This window comes from Lolium perenne, chromosome 6, assembly GCF_019359855.2.
Source record: "Lolium perenne isolate Kyuss_39 chromosome 6, Kyuss_2.0, whole genome shotgun sequence".
NCBI classification, from domain to species: Eukaryota; Viridiplantae; Streptophyta; class Magnoliopsida; order Poales; family Poaceae; genus Lolium; species Lolium perenne.
Window position 1 is genome coordinate 185,377,360 of NC_067249.2, and position 23,927 is coordinate 185,401,286.

Consider the following 23,927-nt stretch of genomic DNA (forward strand, 5'->3'; position numbering starts at 1 on the left):
TATGAGTTCCTCCATGAAATTTTCTTGAATTTCATCTCTCTCCATGCTTTCTACAACGACCTGCAAGCTATACATAGGAACCATCATATGATCAAATTAAGGATAATGCGAAAACTGAAAATGGAGTTACATATGTGTAGTTCTTAACTAAGGATCGATAATATAGTGCTGAAAGCAGAATCTGCGATTACATGCATACATAGATCGGGTTCATGTTTATTTAACCCTAATACATATCAATCACTACTACAACCACTCAACCGCGCAGACCGGGTCCTAGAGGCGCCGACTGGTCCTGAGCCGCCGGGTGTGCCCCCAAAGCCACGGAACAACAACGGGAGCATAGCTAACATGAGATCCCCGCATAACGCTCCATCCGGTCCTATACATGTTGTCTAACGCGTACATGTAACGGCGAACGTGCTGGTCCTCCGCTTCAATGCGCTGAGCTACCTCCTCCGGCGGGGCCGGCTCCCTCTGAAACGACCGTGGCCCATAAGACCTCCACCAAAGAATATCCGGGTCGACAACGGGACCCGGATTCCGCACCAAGGTGCGCGACCCGGAAGCTAAGACCTCCCAGTGCCACCCGGCGGAGCCGGTCCCGGAGCTCCCCCATCTGCTCCATCTCCTCGGTGAGAGTCAGACCACGGCCCGCCGGCTGTCGCTGTCGCGGCATCGTAGCTACGAAAACAAATCATATATATATGTACCAACGTTAACATAAATTAAAAAATAACTTTACTACTTTTATGTTAGTGGGCGTCGGCACTATTTAGTCGGCGCCGGCACTACTCTATTTAGTCAGCGCCGGTACTACCGTTTGAGGGGCGCCGGCACTACCGTTTGAGGGGCGCCGGCACTACCGTTGAGGGGCGCCGGCACTACCGTTTGAGGGCGTCGGCACTACCGTTTGAGGGGTGCCGGCACTACCGTTTGAGGGGCGCCGGCACTACCGTTTGAGAGCGCCGGCACTACCGTTTGAGGGGCGCCGGCACTACCGTTTGAGGATCGAGCGCCGGCACTACCGTTTGAGAGCGCCGGCACTACCATTTGAGAGCGCCGGCACTACCCGTTTGAGGGGCGCCGACTATACTAATTAACTATACTCTATATACTAACAATATATACTAACAACTATACTAATTAACAACTATACTAACAAATCATATATAAATTTCACTATTTTCTATATAACATTTTTTTCGAATTAACTATACTAACAATATACTAACAACTATATACTAACAACTATACTAATTAATTAACAACTATACTAACAAATTTGATACATCTAATATATATCTAATATGTCAAATTTGATAAGAAACAAAAAAAAAAAAAGGGGGTGTGGCCGGGGGGCCGGGCTCACCTTTGCCGGCCGGCGGAGAGGAGGCGGGCGGCTCGAGGAGGAGGCGGCCGAGGAGGAGGCGCGGTGGCGGGGGCGTAAGCGCGGTGGCGGCCGGCGGAGAGGAGGCGGGCGGCGCGGCGTGGAAGCGGCGACGGCGGCGCACGGCGAACGGCGGCTCGGGCGCGTGGCGCGCGAGCGAACGGAGCGGCGCGCGCGGGTGGTCGGCGGCGGCGGCGCACGCGCGTGGAGCGGCGGTGCACGGCGGCGAACGGCGGCGGCGCGGCACGGCGGCAACTGGCGGCGTCGTTGCCTTCGTCTCCGCGGGATTGATCTCCGCGGAGACGAAGGGGCGACAGATTATAGTGCCCCCCTTTGGACCCGGTGCGTTTTACAAACCGGGCCCAAAGACCCCTTTGGACCCGGTTTGTAAAACAAACCGGGACTAAAGGTCTTTTTGTTGCGTTTCGCTGCGCGCGCAAAAAAGGCCTTTAGTCCCGGTTTGTAATACAAACCGGGTCCAAAGGCCAATTTTTTTAAAAAATTTCATTCCCGCCTTATTTCAAATGAAAAAAAGCCACCGCACCGCCACCGCCTGGCCACCACCGTCACCGCCGTGTAGTGGCCACTGTCGCCACCGCCACCGCCTGCCCACCACAGCCACCGCCGTGTACTGGCCACCGTCGGCACCGCCGTGTACTGCCCACCACCGCCACCGCCACCGCCTGGCCACCACCGTCACCGCCATGTACGGGCCACCGCCGTGTACTGCCCACCACCACCACCGCCACCGCCACACGTGTCCCTGCCCCGTGCCACGTGTCGCCGCCGCTTCCACGTGCCTCGCCCCGCCGCCACCGCCATGTACGGGCCACCGCCGTGTACTGCCCACCACCGCCACCGCCGTGTATCGGCCACCGCCGGCACCGCCGTGTCACGCCCACCACCGCCACCGCCACCGCACAGCCAGCACCGTCACCGCCATGTACGGGCCACCGCCGTGTACTGCCCACCACCGCCACCGCCACACGTGTCCCTTCCCGTGCCACGTGTCGCCGCCGCTTCCACGTGCCTCGCCCCGCCGCCACCGCCGTGCGGCGTGTAGATCCCGCTTCCACGTGCCACGCCGCCGCTTCCCGCGCCACTGTCGCCGCCGCTTCCACGTGCCACGCCCCGCCGCTTCCCCGCGCCACCTGTCGCCAAACTTGCCGCGTCGCTGTGCTATAAAGCGCCGCGTGCTCGCGGAACCACACGTCGCCGTCGCCTCCGTTCATTCGTCGCCGGGATGCCGCCGCGCCGTCGCGGCTCGTCCGGTTTCCGTGGCGTCCGGCGCGGCCGAACGGTAGGTTCTACGCCGAGATGCGTGCCGGTGGCTTCCGGCTCACCCTCGGCACGTACAACACCCCGGAGCTGGCGGCGCGCGCTACGACGCGGCCGCATGGCGATTTCGGCGGCCACGGTGCGACATGAACTTCCCGGACGTCGAATCGCTAGAGGAGGCGGAGTTCCTCGCGCGACGCCGTGCCTCGTCGGACGACGAGGACCGTCGCCGCCACCGCCAGGTGCAGCGCGGATCGCAATCGCCGAGCACGACGAGGAGTTGATGCGCCGATGGAGGGCGCGGTTCCCCAACGACGTCGACAACACCGCCGCGTTCTTCGCTGACCTCCGGCACAACGCAGGTCCAACAGGCGCCATCGTCGGGCCGTCGCCGTGTTCGAGCTCGATAACCCGAATACAACTTGGGCCGACAACGACCCTCGGTGGGACGACATTTGGACCGAGACAACCTCCGACGACGAGTAGATCGACTAGACTAGTTGTTTATCTATTTTATTGTATTTTCAATAAAGTCGTTGTGGCGACGCCGATGATGAGAAAAGTTTCCCGCCGGATTACATGTGGAATTAAAGTACAGAACTCAACTGAAAATTAATTAAGATACATGGCCAGATAGTACTCGTGCCTAGCCCTATAGTACTCGTGCCTAGCTCAACTGAAAATTAATTAAGATACATGGCCAGATTCGACTGTTCGAGTCATTCAGTCATACTCGTGCCTAGCCCTATAGTACTCGCCACTGTAGTCGTCGTAGTCGCCGTCATCATCGTCGCTGGCATCGGGGTCGCGGTAGTCAAACCTCGGCGGGAGAGCACGCGTGGGCTGGGACTGAGGGTAGCGCAGGCGGGGGCCACGGTGGGCCATGACGCCCTGGAGAGTTCGGTCGCGCCACCACAGCCGACGGCCGGCCTCGTTGAAGTTCGAAGGAGGCGGGCCGCCCTCCTCGTGCCTGGTGAGCGCCCTCTCACGCCGATTGATGAAGAAGCTCTCCCAAGTCGGGCTGTAGTCGGGATGCCACTGGGGATTCCTCCGCTGCTCTGGCGTGAGCTCGAAGTAGTAGTGGTTCGTGATGGCCATCTCGCGCGCCACACCTAGAGGGACAGGAGGGACCGGTACCCCTCCGACGCTCAGCAACCAGCCGGTAGGGACGCGGTAGCCCGGCGGGCAGGGGTAGTTCGACGCGCAAAGCGCCTCCGCCTCCCGGAGGGTTAGAGATACGATGGAAGCCATGTGACCTGGTGATGAGGTTTGCAGATATGAGTCTAGATGTAATATGTAAATGGAGGCCAAGCCAACATATATATAGTGAAAAAATGGCGGGAGGACGGAGGCGGGAAGCAGTGGAAAGCGCGGGAAGAAAAATAGGCGGGAACGCAGTGGTGCCAAAAACTGTCGGTGGGATAAGGACGTGTGGGTAACCTTTAGTCCCGGCTGGTGGGTACAACCGGGACTAAAGATCCTTTTTTGTGTCATCTAACAAAACTGTCGGTGGGATAAGGACGTGTGGGAAACTTTTAGTCCCGGCTGGTGGGTACAACCGGGACTAAAGATGTCGGCAGGATAAGAACGCATGGGTGGACGCACTGCTCGATAAGATAAAGCATGTAGCGCACGACGCCCTGTCGAAGGAACAAGACAAAGTAGAAGAGGTGCCGTGCCTATAAAAGGAGCATCGATACGCCTTGCCAAGCCCCTGAACGACTACATCTCATCTAACAGTGTTGGGGAAAGGGTTGGGAAATCTCCCGTGGCGCATCTCCACTTTTAATATCTTACATACAGTTACATGATTACACAAAAATAAATGGGAAATTGATTGCCATGTTGAGATACTCATTTGTGCCATGAACATTCTTCAATTAACTTGATGATGGAGCATCTTCATCATTTAATTAATCTTCTTCGGCCGTAACCATGGAGCATCTTCATCATTTAACTTGATGCTTGGATCAATGTTCACTCTGAAGGGTGGAATTTCATCAAACTGATTATAATCTTCTGACATGTCTGTCTTGTCCTCCACTCCCACGATGTTTCTTTTTCCAGAAAGAACTATGTGGCGCTTTGGCTCATCGTTTGATGTATTTGTTTCCTTATGTTTCCTTTTTCTTGGTTTGGTAGACATATCCTTCACATAGAAAACCTGGGCCACATCCTTGGCTAGGACGAATGGTTCGTCTCTATACCCAAGATTGTTGAGATCCACTGTTGTCATTCCATACAACTTGTCTACCTGAACCCCGCCTCCTGTTTTGTTGACCCATTTGCACCTAAACAAAGGGACCTTAAAAGAAGGTCCATACTCAAGTTCCCATATATCCTCTATGTAACCATAATATGTGTCATTTGGGCCTTCATTCATTATTGCATCAAAGCGGACACCACTGTTTTGGTTGGTGCTCTTTTTATCTTGGGCGATCGTGTAAAATGTATTCCCATTTATCTCGTACCCTTGGAAAGTCACTACAGTCGAAGATGGTGTCTGGGCCAGCAAGTACAACTGATCTTCAATATCTTTGTTATTCAGGAGATGTTTTTGCAACCAACCGCCGAAAGTCGACATGTGTTCACGTCTAATCCAATCGTTCGATCGCCCCGGGTTACGGGAGCGTAGAAAGTTCTTGTGGTCACCGATATATGGAGCCACCAAGGTGGAACTTTGTAGGACTGTGTAGTGTGCTTGAGTCAAAGAAATCCCATCCCTACATATCATTGATTTCCTTCCTAGCGTGCCTTTTCCACTTAGTCTCCCTTCATGCCGCGATTCAGGAACACCAATCGGCTTAAGGTCAGGAATAAAGTCAACACGTAATTCAATGACCTCCTCTCATTCCATAGCCCTTGGAGATGCTTCCTTACGGCCTAGCACGGTTATGAACATATTTCTTCAAGACTCCCATGAACCTCTCGAAGGGGAACATATTGTGTAGAAACACAGGACCGAGAATGGAAATCTCATCGACCAGGTGAACGAGGAGATGTGTCATAATATTGAAGAACGATGGTGGGAACACCAGCTCAAAACTAACGAGACATTGGACCACATCATTCTGCAACCTCGGTAGAATTTCTGGATTTATTACCTTCTGAGAAATTGCATTGAGGAATGCACATAGCTTCACAATGGGAGGTCGAACATTTTCCGGTAGAAGCCCCCTCAATGCAATCGGAAGCAAGCTGTGTCATTATCACGTGACGGTCATGAGACTTCAAGTTCTGGAATGTTTTCTTCTCCATATTTATTATTCCCTTTATATTGGAGGAGAAGCCAGACGGGACCTTGATACTGCTAAGACATTCAAAAAATATTTCCTTCTCTGCTTTTGTAAGAGCGTAGCTGGATAAATGACGTCCTTTAACTCTCTCATGCAGCTTTTTGGGGTCTTTCCAACGTTGCTGGTCCTCCCGTGCTTCGGTGTATCTTTTGTCTTCCCGTACACACCCGTAAAGCCTAGCAGGTTCACGCAAAGATTCTTCGTCACGTGCATCACATCGATTGAAGAGCGGACCTCTAAGACTTCCCAATAGGGTAGATCCCAAAATATAGATTTCTTCTTCCACATGGGCGCGTGTCCGGCATCGTCATTCGGAACAGACCGTCCGCCAGGACCCTTTCCAAATATTACATCTAGATCCTTGACCATACCAAATATATCAACACCATCACGATGGGGAGGCTTCCTCCGGTGATCAGCCTCACCGTTGTAATGCTTGCCTTTCTTTCTTACGGGATGGGTAAGCCTAAGAAATCGACGATGCCCCGGTACACGACCTTCCTCGACCTTTTTCCAAATAATCACCTTCGAGCTCATGTAAACAAGTGTGTGCATGCATTGTATCCCTTGTTTGACTGTCCTGAAATGTTACCAAGAGCAGGCCAGTCATTGATGGTTACGAAAAGCATCGCTCTTAGGTCAAATTCCTCCTGCTTGTGCTCGTCCCACACACGTACACCTGCTAGGGACCACAGCTGTAGAAGTTCTTCGACTAATGGCTTCGGTACACATCAATGTCGTTCCCGGGTTGCTTCGGGCCTTGTATGAGCACCGGCATCATAATGAACTTCCGCTTCATGCACAACCAAGGAGGAAGGTTATATATACAAAGAGTCACGGGCCAGGTGCTATGGCTGCAGCTCTCTGCTCTCCAAAAGGATTCATGCCATCTCTTTGAGACCAAACCGTAAGTTCCTTGCATCCTGTGCAAAGTTTGGGAACTCTCTATCGATTTTTCTCCATTGGGAGCCATCGGCAGTGGTGCCTCAACATCACGTCTTTCTTACGGTCTTCTTTGTGCCATCGCAACAACCTAGCATGCTCTTTATTTCTGAACAAGCGTTTCAGCCGTGGTATTATAGGAGCATACCACATAACCTTGGCAGGAACCCTCTTCCTGGGGCGCTCGCCCTCAACATCACCAGGGTCATCTCGTCTGATCTTATACCGCAATGCAGTGCACACCGGACATGCATCCAAATTCTCGTACTCATCGCGGTAGAGGATGCAGTCATTAATGCATGCATGTATCTTTTGCACATCTAATCCTAGAGGGCAGACAATCTTCTTCGCTTCGTACGTACTGGCGGGCAATTCGTTACCCCTTGGAAGCTTCCTCTTAATTATTGTCAGCAACTTTCCAAATCCTGAGTCAGTGACACCGTTCTCTGCCTTCCATTGCAACAATTCCAGTGTGCTGCCTAGCTTTTTATGGCCATCTTCGCAAGTTGGGTATAACAATTTGTTGTGATCTTCTATCATCTTGTCGAAGGCCAACCTTTCCTTTTCAGTTTCACATTCTCTCCTTGCATCAGCAATGGCCCGACCAAGATCATCATCAGCAGGCTCATCTGGTGCCTCTTGATCTTCTACTTCATTGTCTTCATTGCCTTCTGCAGTATCATCGTATTCAGGGAAATTGGGATAACCGTCATCATCCTCTTCCTCTTCGTCATTGTCTTCCATCATAACCCCTCTTTCTCCGTGCTTGGTCCAACAATAGTAACTGGGCATGAAACCGGATCGCAGAAGGTGGCTGTGAATGAGACTCGAGCGAGCGTAATTTACGGTATTCTTGCAGTCCACACATGGACAATACATGAAGCCACCATGTTTGTTTGCCTCCGCCACGGCCATAAAATTATCCAGGCCCGCAGTGAACTCGTCAAACCGTCGGTCAATGTACATCCATTGCCGATTCATCTGCATGATATAATTAAGCTGATCAAAACCATTACAGAACATCACGATGTATATATACACATGCATTTTATCAATTGCAGATGAAAAGGATAAAGTTGTTAACCTCGATGAAGAAGAAAAAAGCAAGTTAAGTGTGGCTTGATTTGTGTAAACTCAAGTGGCAAATCCTCTTAAGCATTTCATCAAACACCTCTTGTGCATGTGAAGAAGAGAGGAGAGCAATACACCCTCTTGTGAAGATAGTGAAAAAATGGCTAAGTGTGGCTCACACTTGGGCAAGGGCAAGGTTATATAGCCAGAGGGGGGCCTTTGGACCCGGTTTGTCATACAAACCGGGACTAAAGGGTTCCCCAGGCTGACACGGCCTGCCGCGCCCTGCGGGTGGACCCTTTGGTCCCGGTTTGTATGACAAACCGGGTCCAAAGGCCGCTACAGGACAGGCGCCAGCGGGTGGGGTCGTCCTGGGCAGAAACGAACCGGGTCCAATGGGGGCATTGGACCCGGTTTGGTTCAGCAGTGGGTCATTTGCTTGGGTCCAAAGGCCTCTTCTCCACTAGTGGCACCATCTTTTCTTCCAAAATTGAGTAAACTAATTGACATGGGCATCAACATAAGGAGCAATTTAGGTGCATATAAGTGATCAATACCTGAATCCCTTATGCGATAACACCAATGTAGGTTTGCTTGGTAGGCTATGCCAGTTTCAGGGCGCTTACGTCAGAGCGAGTGTCTAGTAAAAACTAGTAGAAAAGTGTCTGCTTTTTGTGATGGATATGTCCACCAGCGAAATGCCGATGCTTATGCTTGATACCTTTACCAGCTACTTGTTTAAATGACATGGGCGGTACCATTCGCTAATGGTTGCATGATGTTATCAACTACTCTTCTGATGAGTATCCTGCTCGAGTATCAGTCATTCATGCCAATTCCACACCGTTGAAAGTTGGGAGTCCATTGACTTTATTAGGGTTATTGACAAGAGATATCAGTCTGCGATCTGGCTCAAAGTGGTTTGGTTTGTAAGTGCGGAAATGACCTCTAAAATTTGCACTACCTAAAGCTCTAAAGCCTAATTACCATAATTTTCTGGCTCAGTGATAGTGCCATTTCTCTATCTGCTATGTTAGCTTGTATATTTGTTCAATTTGTGAGCACACACATGGTGATGATATAAGAAATGAGTTTTAGTTTAGTTTTTTCCTGGCATGGTAATTTTCTATATACAAGTTTATCCAGACAATGTCGCAAATTTGATCGTACTACATACCACTTTTGACTGACTTTTCCCTTTTATTAGTGGTGGTTTGTTTGCTTGACTTTTCCGTTCACAAACTTACCACCCTAATAATTTCTTACTGCATCTTATGTTTCAGACTACAATCTACATACCACTTTTTCCATTGGAAGAAGGGAACACCTTTTGCTGATGACCAGGGAATGTACAATACATTGATTTGGTGGGAATAAATGGATAGTGGTCAACAGCTTACTCATAACAGGAAGTTTCCCATGGTGGTTCCTGTAGTGCTGTAAGTATTTTTCTTTTATAATTTTGTGTTCTAAATAAGTAATTGATTTCAAACTTCTGAAATATCAAACTGCATAGCATTTAAGCCTATCATTTCTTAGTACTTTGGAAATCCGGAAAGCTAGTAAATTGTCTTTATGGAATCTTTAATCCTCCAGATGTGCCATTTCATTTGGTCCTTTTGCTCCTATTAGCTTCTCATAGACATATTTATTAAAGAAATCTCTGACTGGAAAATACATGGTCATGTAGAGAATAGTACAGCCCTGACAGATAACATATCTGGCATCCTTCTCTAGATATGACATGACATAGACATACGCATGTGGGAACTCTGAGCATTTTTCTGGTCAAGTAAATTTGCTTTCTTAGTTAATCACGATGCTATGCACATGAATGAGCATAACTTTTGGGCCATAAAACTTCAAATAGAATGATATGTTTGGTTCATAGTACGAAATCACCCTGGAATTTTTGCGGTCTTATGATCAAGCGACCCTTACCTCATTCTTGTTGAAATAGAAGATTTAGGTTTATTCTTGTCTATCTTATCTATATGAAGAACATAAATCCTTGTGTACACTGACTGGTATTTTTTGCTTGCCTCATGTTCGGTGTGTACCCATCACCAATTTTCTAGAGTGCTTATGATATCTGCAAGGCCAGCACTGTGCGTCTGTGCCCCGTGTTCGCATAATGTGGTTGTTGGCTCATCCTTGACCTCGAGCTTGGCACGCTTGTACCTTCTCATGCTCTGTCTCATACTTTTCGCGAAAACGCTAAAGCCTTGCGTTTCGATGCATTGATAGAAAAAGGAGTTTATATGTACAAGTCCAAAGGAAGATCAACACTGTCCCATACAACTCGACCCAAAGACCTAATCTAGGGGAGTAGGGGAGGATCAACTGTGCTTCTGCCCACTGTAGCGCCTCGGCTCTGATAATATCGAACAGGGAGGTCACTGAAGGACACGCATTGTAAAAGACCGCAACGTTCCGGTGCTCTGTCTCATACTTACCTGTGAAGCATACAAGTCCACCCGTCCACCGCCAGGTGAATGGCATCCTTGCACCTGTTGGTCGGTCCCTAGTATACAACAACAACCCGTACGACAGCTGGCTCATAACATTCGCTTCCTGCACCAGCATGATCGACAAGAACCACAGTGCGAGTACCCTGGGTTGCGAGCATGCGCGTAGTAGCTAACATGCTTCACAGAGCCTCAATGATAAGCATCCTTAAAACAATTTTTTATGCAGGGATCCTCAAAACAACTTGTATGTGTTGTTAGCACTAGGATGTTTTTCTGAATTTCTAGATGGTTGACACAAGATCACGCATATTCCCTCTCCCCACCAGGTGTTTTGTATTAACTTTTTTAAAAGTATAAATACAGTAGGAGAACAAAGAAAACAAATTGAGAAATTACAAGATATCAAGCCAATCCTACATCCGTTTCTTTAAACTAGGTTTAACCCTATGCCTAATAACTCCAACAGAAGTTTTGAACATATTATAACAAGTATCAAGATCCCTCTGTTCATTGTCAAATATAATTTTGTTCCTTTGATTCCAAATGCTCCAACATACAGCAAGCATGGCCACTTTAGAGAAAATTGTTTAAGATCTGTTCTTGACTTCAAGCAACATGTCTATGAATTGTAGATCCGTATTCCATTCTTCACCAATTCTCTACCAAAAGTTCTGACTGAAATCGTATGAGAAGGATGGGTGTAACATGTTATAATTGGGATGCACAATAAACGAAGAACGAAAAGTAAAACACTGCAGGGGACACGAGATTTTAACGTGGAAAACCCTTGCAACACACAAGGGAAAAACCACGGGCTCCAGCCAGCAAAACTTCACTATTTCGGTGGTGTTTACAAACGCCGTGGGTGTACAATGATGCGACAAAACCCTAGCGGCGTCTTACATGGAATATATATAGACTGTGGCACCGGGCCTCGCTCCGCTCGTCAGAAGTTAGCCTCTTCTTAGAATTTGGATCACAATATAACAAACTCCACCTTGAGACAAATTCCTTGTAGCATGAACTTCAACAATCACCTGAATCAACAAAGAAAACACTTGCTGGCGCCAATAGCCACTTGGGCTAAATAGTTATACCAACCAAGCTTGAGCAAAGCTCAAACTTGGACACAGGGACAGGTTTAGTCATCATATCAGCAGGATTATCATGAGTACTAATCTTGCATACCTTCACTTTACCTTTTGCAACCACATCTCTAATTGTGTGGTACTTAATATCAATGTGCTTTGTCCACTCATGGAACATCTGATCTTTAGTAAGATAAATAGCACTTTGACTGTCACTGAACAACTTAATGCAAGAATTATCTCCACAAAGCTCAGCATATAAACCTTTCAGCCAAACAGCCTCTTTACCTGCCTCAGCAATAGCCATATACTCAGCCTAAGTAGTAGGTTGTGCAACAGCATCCTGCAAAGTAGCCTTCCAGCTAACAGCACATCCACCAACAGTAAACACATAACCTGTGAGGGACCTTCTCTTATCCAAATCGCCAGCATAATCTGAATCCACATATCCGGCGAGCCCCTCACCAATCCTGCCAAATCTCAAGCAAGCTTTTGATGTGCCTCGAAGGTACCTGAAAATCCACTGAACAACTTTCCAATGTTCTTTACCAGGATTAGCCATGTATCGACTGACCAAACTCATAGCATATGACAGATCAGGACGTGAACAAACCATGGCATACATCAAGGAACCAACAACACTAGAATAGGGAACTCGAGACATGTACTCAATGTCATCTTCAGAACTAGGACATTGCAAAGCTGACAACTTGAAATGAGAAGCAATAGGAGTAGTAACTGACTTTGCATCATGCATATTAAAACGATGAAGAACTTTCTCAATGTACTTTTCCTGACTAAGAAACAACAAACTAGACTTTATGTCCCTTTTAATTTCCATGCCTAGTATTTTCTTAGCAGGACCAAGATCCTTCATCTCAAACTCACTACTTAATTGATTCTTTAAAATAGTGATCTCTTTCATGCTCTTGGCAGCAATCAACATATCATCAACATATAGCAGGAAATAAATAGGTGATCCATTAACAAACTTGATATACACACAACTATCATACTGAGATCTCTCAAAACCATGTGTAAGCATAAATGAATCAAACCTTTTATACCACTGTCGTGGCGACTGTTTCAGACCATAAAGGGACCTCTTTAATTTGCAAACAAGATCCTCATTACCAGGCACAACATAACCTTCAGGTTGGTCCATATATATCTCCTCCTCCAACTCACCATGCAGAAAAGCAGTCTTTACATCTAGCTGCTCAAGCTCAAGATCATGCATAGCAACAATACCAAAGAAAGCACGAATAGAACTATGCTTCACAACCGGGGAGAAAACATCATTATAATCAACACCTGGAATTTGACTGAAACCTTTTGCTACTAACCTTGCCTTAAACCGTGGAGGCTCATTAGGAGACAAACCTTCCTTTCTTTTAAATATCCACTTGCAGCGGACAGCCTTCTTTTGTTTAGGCAAGTGCACAACATCCCATGTGCCATTGTTCTCAAGCGATTGCATCTCTTCTTGCATCGCATCTACCCACTTCTCTTTATCAACCGAAGCAATGGCTTCAGTATATGTAGCTGGTTCAATATCATGCTCCACCTGTTCAGCACAACTCAAAGCATAATCAACAATATCACATTCTTGAATTAATCGGGTAGGAGGTGCAATATTTCTCTTAGGGCGGTCAGCAGCAATAGACCGTCCTTGTCGCTGAACAATAGGTGGTGAAGGTGGAACATCATTATCATCATTGTTGGTTTCAGGAACCACATTTTCATTCTCCTTTGAGTGCTCCACCTGCACGCCAATTCTGTGCTGCTCATCATCAGAAACATCAGGAGAATCAATAGCATCAGAAATATCAGTAGACGGACTATCATTAAACATAACCGCCTCATTAAAAACGACATTCCTGCTCAACACAATTTTCTTAGTTTCAGGATTCCATAATCTATATGCCTTAACTCCTGAACCATAACCAAGGAAGATGCACTTAACAGCCCTTGGCTCCAACTTTCCATTATCTACATGAGCGTAAGCAGTGCAACCAAAATCTCTCAAATCTGAATAATCAGCAGGCGAACCAGACCATACCTCAATTGGAGTTTTCTTATCAAGTGGAACAGAAGGTGACCTGTTGATGAGATAACATGCGGTGGAGGCTGCTTCAGCCCAAAAACTTCTATGCATCTTTGCATTAGACAACATGCAGCGAGCCCTCAAAATAATGGTCCTGTTGTGGTGACCCGGCATACCACTGCATGGTGTAGTATGCAAGTCTGATATAACACCAATGAAACATCGTTCCACTAGTATTATATCGCTCAGAGTGGTACAACAGAAACATATGCGGGTCCAAGGTATGTCTATAGAATTTACAACATCAACTCTGTTACATAAGATCATCACAGCCTCCTACTTTACAATGAGGTAAAACTGCAAATAAACTCCAGAAGAACGACTCGTAGTCTAATCTTATCACGAACTCTATTTGTAGAGTATTTAACTAGCTATAGAGGCTAAGAATAGATTTTAGCTAATTAGGAGCTAGGTTTAGGAAGCTAGTTCCCTTCTATGTCTGAACTAGGTTTTCTCCTTGATGGATGTGGTATCTGACTCCTCTGACAGGGTCTTGTCTCTTGAAGTAGCTGTTGACTCCTCGGCCTTCGAGTTGCACTGTGGATCCTCCTTCGATGCCTCCATATCTAAGCAGGGGATTTAAGAGTGGGATGAGTACGAGCGTACTCAACAAGTTCATTATAGGAAAGAGGTGTTTAATGCACTAGCTACAGCATTAGACCAGAAAGTCTAATACCAATGCAGGTTTTCATAACCATTTCTTCAAAAGGTTGCTTTTATTCAGAAGAACTATGTCCGTCAGCCTTCACCGGTTTACTAGAACTTCATGGAGCTCCTTTCCGGCAGCGTTCGCAGTTCCATATCCCGGAACAGGGAGTGACAGGTCACGGTTCTTTACACTCTGCAGAGGTGTGTTGCTTTACCCATAAGAGATCTTAACCTTGGTGCCAACCGAGTCTAGTTCTCGTCCACACTTCCTTTGGTGTGAGGCCCGGTATAAGGTCATAGCCAATCATATTCCTCCGCTACCTCGCACACCCACCCGTTGTTGCAAACCCCGACCCTGGGTCCTCGTCGGTCCACTTACACCATTTAAGGACGGACCCCGACCACGACAACGATGCAGGATCGAACCAAACTCCTTCGCCGGTAGCTGCAACCCATCATAGACCACATTACCGTGGGGAATTAGAGTGGGATCCCCACCCTCAAGTTGTTCCGCAAGCCGCAACCGCTACGGTATGCACAAAGATAACCGTGGGGACTTAGAATGGGTTCCCCACCCACAAGTTGCTCCGCAAGATACAACTGCTACGGTAAGCGCATCCGTTGATGTACAAGAGGTGGAAATACGATTGACTAGTCCGTCCCATTTCAGATCTTATGGTTAACACGGTTATTACGGCACAAGAATCACTGGCGACATTTGTTGTTAAATCCTAGATGGATATAAACCCTTGCAATGGAACCTCCACCATATCAACACAATCCATGGTTCCATTGCCCACCACATAGTCATATTCATAGTTATGAAAATAGTGGTTTTGGTTTTTATGCAATAGTGATAATCATAGTACTTTGCAAGTAATTTGATAAAAGTACTCAAATGACATGAGCAAGTGATGAACTTGCCTTTCTTGACTGCAAGATTATGCAGACAAGGCCTTCGATACGTAGTAACTCCAAATTCTGAAATAGCATCATCGTCCGGTAAGGACGATGTTTAAAAGATTGGCAAGGATGCAGTAATGCATAAGTATGAGATGCAATCGTTCTAAGCGTGACCTAACCCCGATGATTTAGGATCAGTAAGTTGTAATGATTGGTTTAGGGTGTGTTGCACTTTTAGAGTGATTCACATACAAGGTTCTTATTCAGGTGTGATTTACTTGGTATTATAAACAGGTAGATAATAAAGCATAATAATCAATTGAGCACACAAAGAATGATAATTGGCATAATGTTAAGAAGTAAAGAACAGTGGTCAGTTTTGGTACTTTATGGCATGGTTAATGATTAATTATCATATACTTTAAAAGAATAACTTTTGAAGAACATGTAATTTGATAAAGAACAAGTATGGTAATTAGGTTTGTGGGTTGCTATAATTTATTCTGGTTCCAAGTAGTTTCTGGAGTAAGTATAAGATGGATCACAACATAGTTGGATTCATCAGCAACTAGGGCTTGTAAGGTTGAGATAAGCCTAGGCATCCTAAGCAATTCATTATACATGGTTGTTGTCAAGGTGGGTTTATCTTGCTAGTGATAGCTGGCTAGGTTTATAGGTCCTTATAAGCAGGGTTGATGATGATTTCCTTATTTTCTTCAAAAGAATAACTTTTGAAGAACATACTTCTTAAATAATAAGAAGTATATCAATTAGGGTTGAAGTGGTCTAGGTTTTACTGTTGGTTCTATTAAGTAAAGAATAATTGGCTCCTAAATGGGGTGGTTCATAATTATGAAGTATTTGTAGGGTTCAGTGGACTATGGTTATGTAATGATAAATATTGGGCCTAGATGCTATTGGGGTTCATCACAATGGTGTGATGCTAAGCATGGATGAATAAGGATGATGGTTTTGACAATAGAAGCTAGGGTTTAAACTTGGTTGATCCTACTTGATCAACTAGGTTTAGTGATATGCATACATGGAATACTAAATTGCTAGTGATAGGGTTCTACATTTTATGTGGACATAGGTATGTCTTTTAGTTGCTAATGATGGCTCTATGATTTGAAATAAAGTACCATGATCACATGTTCTAACCTTGGTTTTAGGTTAGAAGCAAATTAGGGTTCACATGTAATAATGGAACTAGGGTTCCCACTGGAGTTAGGGTTTTAGGGTTTCTCATGAAATGATAGGTTTCTAGTTTTCTCCCTTATGGAACTAGGATTCCTAATTACCCTAAAATTCTTGAATTAATAACTTGTTTGCAAAGTTAAAGTTATTAATAATTTTTTAAATAAAATTATATTGGATTTGGCATTTTTTCTATTTTAGAACAATTAATAATTAGGACAATTAGGGTTTAAATTCCTCCTATTAAGGATTTAATAATTTATAAGCAAAGGAAATTAGTTTTAATATTTTTCTGATTTTATTACTGGTTTTTATTAATTTTAGAAGTTTTTCTTAATTATTGAATCTTAATTGAATTTGGAATTAAAATTAAAGGCATATTTAACAAGTATTAAATAATTGAATTTTTATTAAAAATAAAAATTTCATATTATATTTTTATTGGATTGAGTTTTCTTTTCTAAGAATTTTAATATCTCATTTATATTTTTCTGATTTAAATTGGATTTTTTAAATTTATTTGAAGTTGCAGTAATTTACTGAAATTAAATTTAAATGGAACAGATTAAATGTACCAGTGGAGTTCTACCCGTGTGACTGACTGGTGGACCAGGGATCCACGCTGGCTGCCACGCTGGCGTGGACCAAGTCAAAATCGGGAGCATGGCGGGGAAGCTCTCTGCCGGCGGGACTCGGCGACGGCGCCGCCATTCCCGGGCATACGCGGATGGACTACTCATATCAATCGAACCAGAACGTTACGGTGAGCATTTTGGTACCCGCGCCGCCCGCTGATGACCACCGGAGCATGGCCGGCGATGAAGTGTTGCGGCGGCGGAGACGGTCCTATGGTGCTAGTATGCGATGGAGCACTATAAGAGGAGCCAAGATGCTCTGGAGAGTCAGTGACTCACCGTGAACACGCCGGGCTTGACGGCGAGGCAAGAGGAGGTCGCAATCGCCGAGATTGCTCGATGCCGGCGTCGGGGAAGACGGCCAGGCACGGTCGATTAAGGACGTTTCAACTCGATTCTTGTGCACGGTGACCAAGTCGAGGATGGTGAGGATGATGGTGGCCACGGCGGGGCTTGGGGAGGTTCCTACTGGCGGCGTTGAAGATGGCCGTGAAGGAGATATGTCCTAGAGGCAATAATAAAGTGGTTATTATTTATATCTTTATGTTTATGATAAATGTTTATATATCATGCTATAATTGTATTAACCGAAACATTAGTACATGTGTGATATGTAGACAACAAGAAGTCCCTAGTATGCCTCTTAAACTAGCTTGTTGATTAATGGATGATTAGTTTCATAATCATGAACATTGGATGTTATTAATAACAAGGTTATATCATTATATGAATGATGTAATGGACACACCCAATTAAGCGTAGCATAAGATCTCGTCATTAAGTTATTTGCTATAAGCTTTTGATACATAGTTACCTAGTCCTTATGACCATGAGATCATGTAAATCACTTATACCGGAAAGGTACTTTGATTACACCAAACACCACTGCGTAAATGGGTGGCTATAAAGGTGGGATTAAGTATCCGGAAAGTATGAGTTGAGGCATATGGATCAACAGTGGGATTTGTCCATCCCGATGACGGATAGATATACTCTGGGCCCTCTCGGTGGAATGTCGTCTAATGTCTTGCAAGCATATGAAAGAGTTCATAAGAGACCACATACCATGGTACGAGTAAAGAGTACTTGTCAGGAGACGAGGTTGAACAAGGTATAGAGTGATACCGAAGATCAAACCTCGGACAAGTAAAATATCGCGAGACAAAGGGAATTGGTAATGTATGTGAATGGTTCATTCGATCACTAAAGTCATCGTTGAATATGTGGGAGCCATTATGGATCTCCAGATCCCGCTATTGGTTATTGGTCGGAGTGAGTACTCAACCATGTCCGCATAGTTCTCGAACCGTAGGGTGACACACTTAAAGTTGGATGTTGAAATGGTAGCACTTGAATTATGGAATGGAGTTCGAATATTTGTTCGGAGTCCTGGATGAGATCTCGGACATCACGAGGAGTTCCGGAATGGTCCGGAGAATAAGATTCATATATAGGATGTCATTTTATGTGAAATAAAATGTCGCGGAAGGTTCTATGGAAGGTTCTAGAAGGTTCTAGAAAAGTCCGGAAGAAACCACCAAGGAAGGTGGAGTCCACATGGGACTCCACCACCATGGCCGGCCAGCCCTAGATGGGGTGGAGTCCCAAGTGGACTCCACCATAGGGGGCCGGCCACCCCCCACATGGGAGGTGGGAATCCCACCTTTGGGTGGGAGTCCTAGTTGGGCTAGGTTTCCCCCTCCTATGGAAGGTTTTGGTTTCGGGTCTTATTCGAAGACTTGGACACCAACACTTGGGATCCACCTATATAATGAGGGGCCAAGGGAGGGGGCCGGCCACCCCAAGACCATAAGCTGGCCGCCCCTTGAGTGGCCGGCCACCCCCTCCCAAACCCTAGCTTTGCTCCTCCACTCCATATTGCCCGCGTAGCTTAGCGAAGCTCCGCCGGACTTCTACACCGCCACCGACACCACGCCGTCGTGCTGTCGGATTCAAGAGGAGCTACTACTTCCGCTGCCCGCTGGAACGGGGAGGTGGACGTCGTCTTCATCAACAACCGAACGTGTGACCGAGTACGGAGGTGCTGCCCGTTCGTGGCGCCGGAACCGATCGTGATCAAGATCTTCTACGCGCTTTTGCAAGCGGCAAGTGATCGTCTACCGCAGCAACAAGAGCCTCATCTTGTAGGCTTTGGAATCTCTTCAAGGGTGAGACTCGATACCCCTCGTTGCTACCGTCTTCTAGATTGCATCTTGGCTTGGATTGCGTGTTCGCGGTAGGAAAATTTTTGTTTTCTATGCAACGTTATCCTACAGTGGTATCAGAGCCGTGTCTATGCATAGATGGTTGCACGAGTAGAACACAATGGTTTGTGGGCGTTGATGCTCTTGTTATCTTTAGTTTGAGTACTTTGCATCTTTATGGCATAGTGGGATGAAGCGGCCCGGACTAACTTTACATGACCGCGTTCATGAGACTTGTTCCTCGTTCGACATGCAACTTGTATTGCATAAGAGGCTTTGCGGGTGTCTGTCTCTCCTACTATAGTGAAGATTCGATTTACTCTTCTATTGACAACATTAGTATCACCGTTGTGGTTCATGTTCGTAGGTAGATTAGATCTCTCTCGAAAACCCTAAACCACGTAAAATATGCAAACCAAATTAGAGACGTCTAACTTGTTTTTGCAGGGTTTGGTGATGTGATATGGCCATGATATGATGATGAAAATGTATGAGATGATCATTATTGTATTGTGGCAACCGGCAGGAGCCTTATGGTTGTCTTTAATTTTCATGTTGAGTAGTATTTCAAAGTAGTTGTAATAGTTGCTACATGAGGTGAACAACCATGAAGACGGCGCCATGAACCTTGACGCTACGCCGACAATGATGGAGATCATGCCCGTTGATGATGGAGATCATGTCCGTGCTTTGGAGATGAAGATCAAAGGCGCAAAGACAAAAGGGCCATATCATATCACATATGAACTGCATGTGATGTTAATCCTTTTATGCATCTTATTTTGCTTAGATCGCGACGGTAGCATTATAAGATGATCCCTCACATTAATATCAAGATAATAAAGTGTTCTTCCCTCGTATGCACCGTTGCATTGTTCGACGTTTTGAAGCATCTCGTGATGATCGGGTGTGATAAACTTGACATACAACGGGTGTAAGCCATGTTGCACACGCGGAATACTTGGGTTTGCTTGACGAGCCTAGCATGTATAGACATGGCCTCGGGACAACGGAAACCGAAAGGTTGAACACGAGTCATATGGATGATATGATCAACATGTTGATGTTCACCATTGAAGCTACATCATCTCACGTGATGATCGGTTATTGGTGTAGTGGATTTGGATCGTGTACCACTTAACAACTATGAGGGATGTTGTAATTAAGTGGGAGTTCATTAGTAATTAGATTAAAACATGAACTAATTATCATAAACATAGTCTGAGTAGTATTTTGAATTAATTTTGTAGTATTGGCATCCGTTTTCTACCATGTGCTAGTCTTGTTATTGAGATAGAAATACTGTTAAAATCTGATAAGAAACTTTACGGATTGGTACCGTATTGTTAATGAATCAAGAAATGATTAAGTCCTATTGCAAACTTTTAGTAAACCTCACATTGTTGATTCAAATAGCTATGGTTTCAATTAGTACCTAAAGTTATCTTGTCTCCGTGAAACTTGAAGTTCAAATCTGTTTGAAAAGTAAGGAGCTGAAAATTTAGTTTTCAGAAATAATCAAGGTACGAGATATATGTGATATCTAAGACCTTATTGCAAGATGATAGAATATAAATTTGGTGAGACTACATAAACTCATAAGTTTTATGGGAATGTATGAAGGTTGAAGACGCAAGACGTCCCAATCCTCCAACTATTGGGGCACTAACGATATTCGCATATCCATGAAGTGATTGTCCTTAGTATGCACCGTTGCTAAGACTCGTCGTTTCGAAGCATCACGTGATGATCGGGTGTTATAGATTCTACGTGTGCTTCCAACGGGTGCAAGCCAGATTTGCATATGCGAATACTAAGGTTTAAACTTTATGAGCCTAGCATGTACAGACATGGTCTCAGAAAGTTATCATGAATTGATGGATAAAATTATGAGTGAAATTGTTCATCGTATTACAAATTTACTAATAGTGAAATCTGAAACACTTGTCATATGATGATCAACTTCAAAGTAAGAACCTCAAGGTTATTGGTATTTGACCAACAAACCTAGAAGTTATTGATGTTGAAATGTTTTTCTGAATAATGAGGAAAGCTAAAAGAGAAACTGCAAAAGATATTTTGGCAAAAGAAAAGAAAAGACTAGAAAGTCTAGCTCAGGTGTATATAAATGATATACATGTTATGGTTGTATTCCTAGTTAAGTCACATAATGAAATTCTTGGGTATTAGTACCATATTGGTTGGTATGAAGTGTCATACAAAACAACGCAATACAAGAATACAATGGCCTAAGTGACTGACAAGGAATATGATAGAAATGCACGTCTGGAACAAAATAAAGTGTTATTATGTTCGTCGTTGGCATTCTATCTAGCCCTTAGAATTTATAATAAAGAACTTAATAATTGTTATTTTGCTCTAGTCAAATGAAAACAATGAGTTGTTCAAATTATGACATTACTCCATGTACGATGGATAAGTTATTATAAATCTTAATGGTGAAACACACATACATAACACTGACGCTAAAAATGCCATAAGGCAAATGATTTGAATTCCACTTATTTGTGGAACCGCAATTTAGGTCATGTTAGAAAAGATCGCATGAAGGAACTCCATGCAAATGGATTTTTGGAGTCATTCGATTTGTTGAATCGCTTGGCACTTGCAAAATCTTTTCTAAAAGGTAATGACTGAAATACCGTTCATAGGCCGAAGAGTTGAACGGGCAACTAACTTAGTGAAAACATACATAATGATATATGTGGTTCACTGGGCATAGTTGTGTGCGGAAGATTCTTCTACTTCATGAAAACTTTCAAACAATGAATTGAGTATATATGTGGATATATTCAATAAGGAAAAGTTTGAAACATTTGAATAGGATTCAAATAAATTTCAGCATGAAGTAGAAATCATCGTAATAGAAAAATCAAATATCTATGATTGGATCATGGTGGAAATATTTGAATTACGAGTTTTAGCGAACATCTAAGAGAGTTATGAAATTGTTCTACAACTCACATTTCTTGGAGTATCATAATGATGATATAGTATCCGAGATATGTATCCAAACCTTGTTGGATTAATGATGTGATAAAATATTATGACGCCATTATATTTTTGTGGATTATGCTTTAGTGACTACCGCTTTTACACTAAATAGAGCATCATCATGATCCGTTGAAATGACACCATACAAGTTATGGTATGGGTATAAACCCTAATAGTCTTTTCTTTAAATTTTGGTCTAAGAGTTTACAACCAAAATCGGATAAATGTCTTTGTTGGTTATCCCAGAGATTTAATTGGGAATTCTTCCCACAAGACAAAGACAAAAGTGTTTGTCAATGTTTCTTATTTCCGAGAAATTGTTTCTAATGAAGTATTTGAGTGGGAGGACAATATAATTTGATAAGGTTTATGAACCTAAGCATAATGATCAGAGTAGCGCAAAGATCGAATTTGTTTCGGAAGCGGCCACGACGATCATGGCTCCCATGACTACAAAGTGTTTTAGCCATGGAGATCGAAGTACATATTGAACCTTGTAGGTATGGTTTACTTTGTGATCAAATAAATGATTTATGAACAAAGGATTGATTTTGAACAATGATAAACCAACTACAAACAAAGAAGTTATGATGGGCCCTGACTCCGTTAAAATGGCTATACGCCATGAAATCCAAGATAGATGAATACTTTATGAAAGTAAATGGATCTATGAAATTGATAGACTTGGATGAAATATCCTTGAAGAAAGCTTGACTTGTCGAAAAATTGTTTACGACAAAATTCAAAGAGTTGAATACGATAAGATTAGATCTTCCGTAGCAATGCTTATAGTCTATGTGGATTATTCTAGTAATCACTACATATTTCTTTTATGAGATATGCTAGTAGGATGGCAAAATACACTACTTAACAGAAGTATGTATACAAGATACAACCAAGAGTTTTGCTGGTCCGTGGAATACTAGATAGCTATACAAGCTTCAATTGGATGAAGTAAGTATCACGGAGTTAGAATCTTCACCAGATGAAATAGTCAAAGAGTTTTTTGATTTCATCAGAAACGATGAAGAGGCTTGCATTTGCAAGAAATTAAGTGGGAGCGCTAAGACATATTTATAATACTTTATGTAGGTGACATATAGTTGGTTATAAATGATGTAATTATATACTTGATTAAAAGGTTTCATTGAGAAATTAATTTCAATGAAAGGATATGGACTGAAACATATCTAGTGTCAAGATCTATGAAGATAGATTGAAACACATAATAAGTTTAAGTCAAAGTACATAGAATGGATATTGAAGTAGTTCAATATAGAAATATTAAGAAAATGTTCTTGTCATGTGAAGGATTAACAAGACTTGAGTGTGTCTGACACTCGATGAGTAAAAACACATGAGTGATTTTAGATCACGAATAATATGTACACAATCAGATATCATGTGCTATAAAGTGTTATGAGCATATACCAGAATGATTCATATGATGATCATTGGACAACAGTAAGAATATCCTTGAGTACTTTAGAAGAACTAAGGATATATATATATATTTGTATGAAGAAATGACAAACAAATCGCTGTAAGGTGTTACACCGATATTGGTTTTGTCACATATAAAATATAATTTCAATCTCAAATTAGACTAAGTATTGTTTAAAAGGTAGCACAATGAGCTAGAAGTAGTTTATGCTAGATTTAGAAGAGTTCTAAATATTGTG

General features: G+C 44.0%; 1 pseudogene; it reads left to right on the plus strand.

The window, feature by feature from the left end:
* The window catches only part of LOC127306704 (uncharacterized), an 84,178-nt pseudogene that overhangs the window by 12,848 nt on the left and 47,403 nt on the right, over positions 1 to 23,927 (plus strand).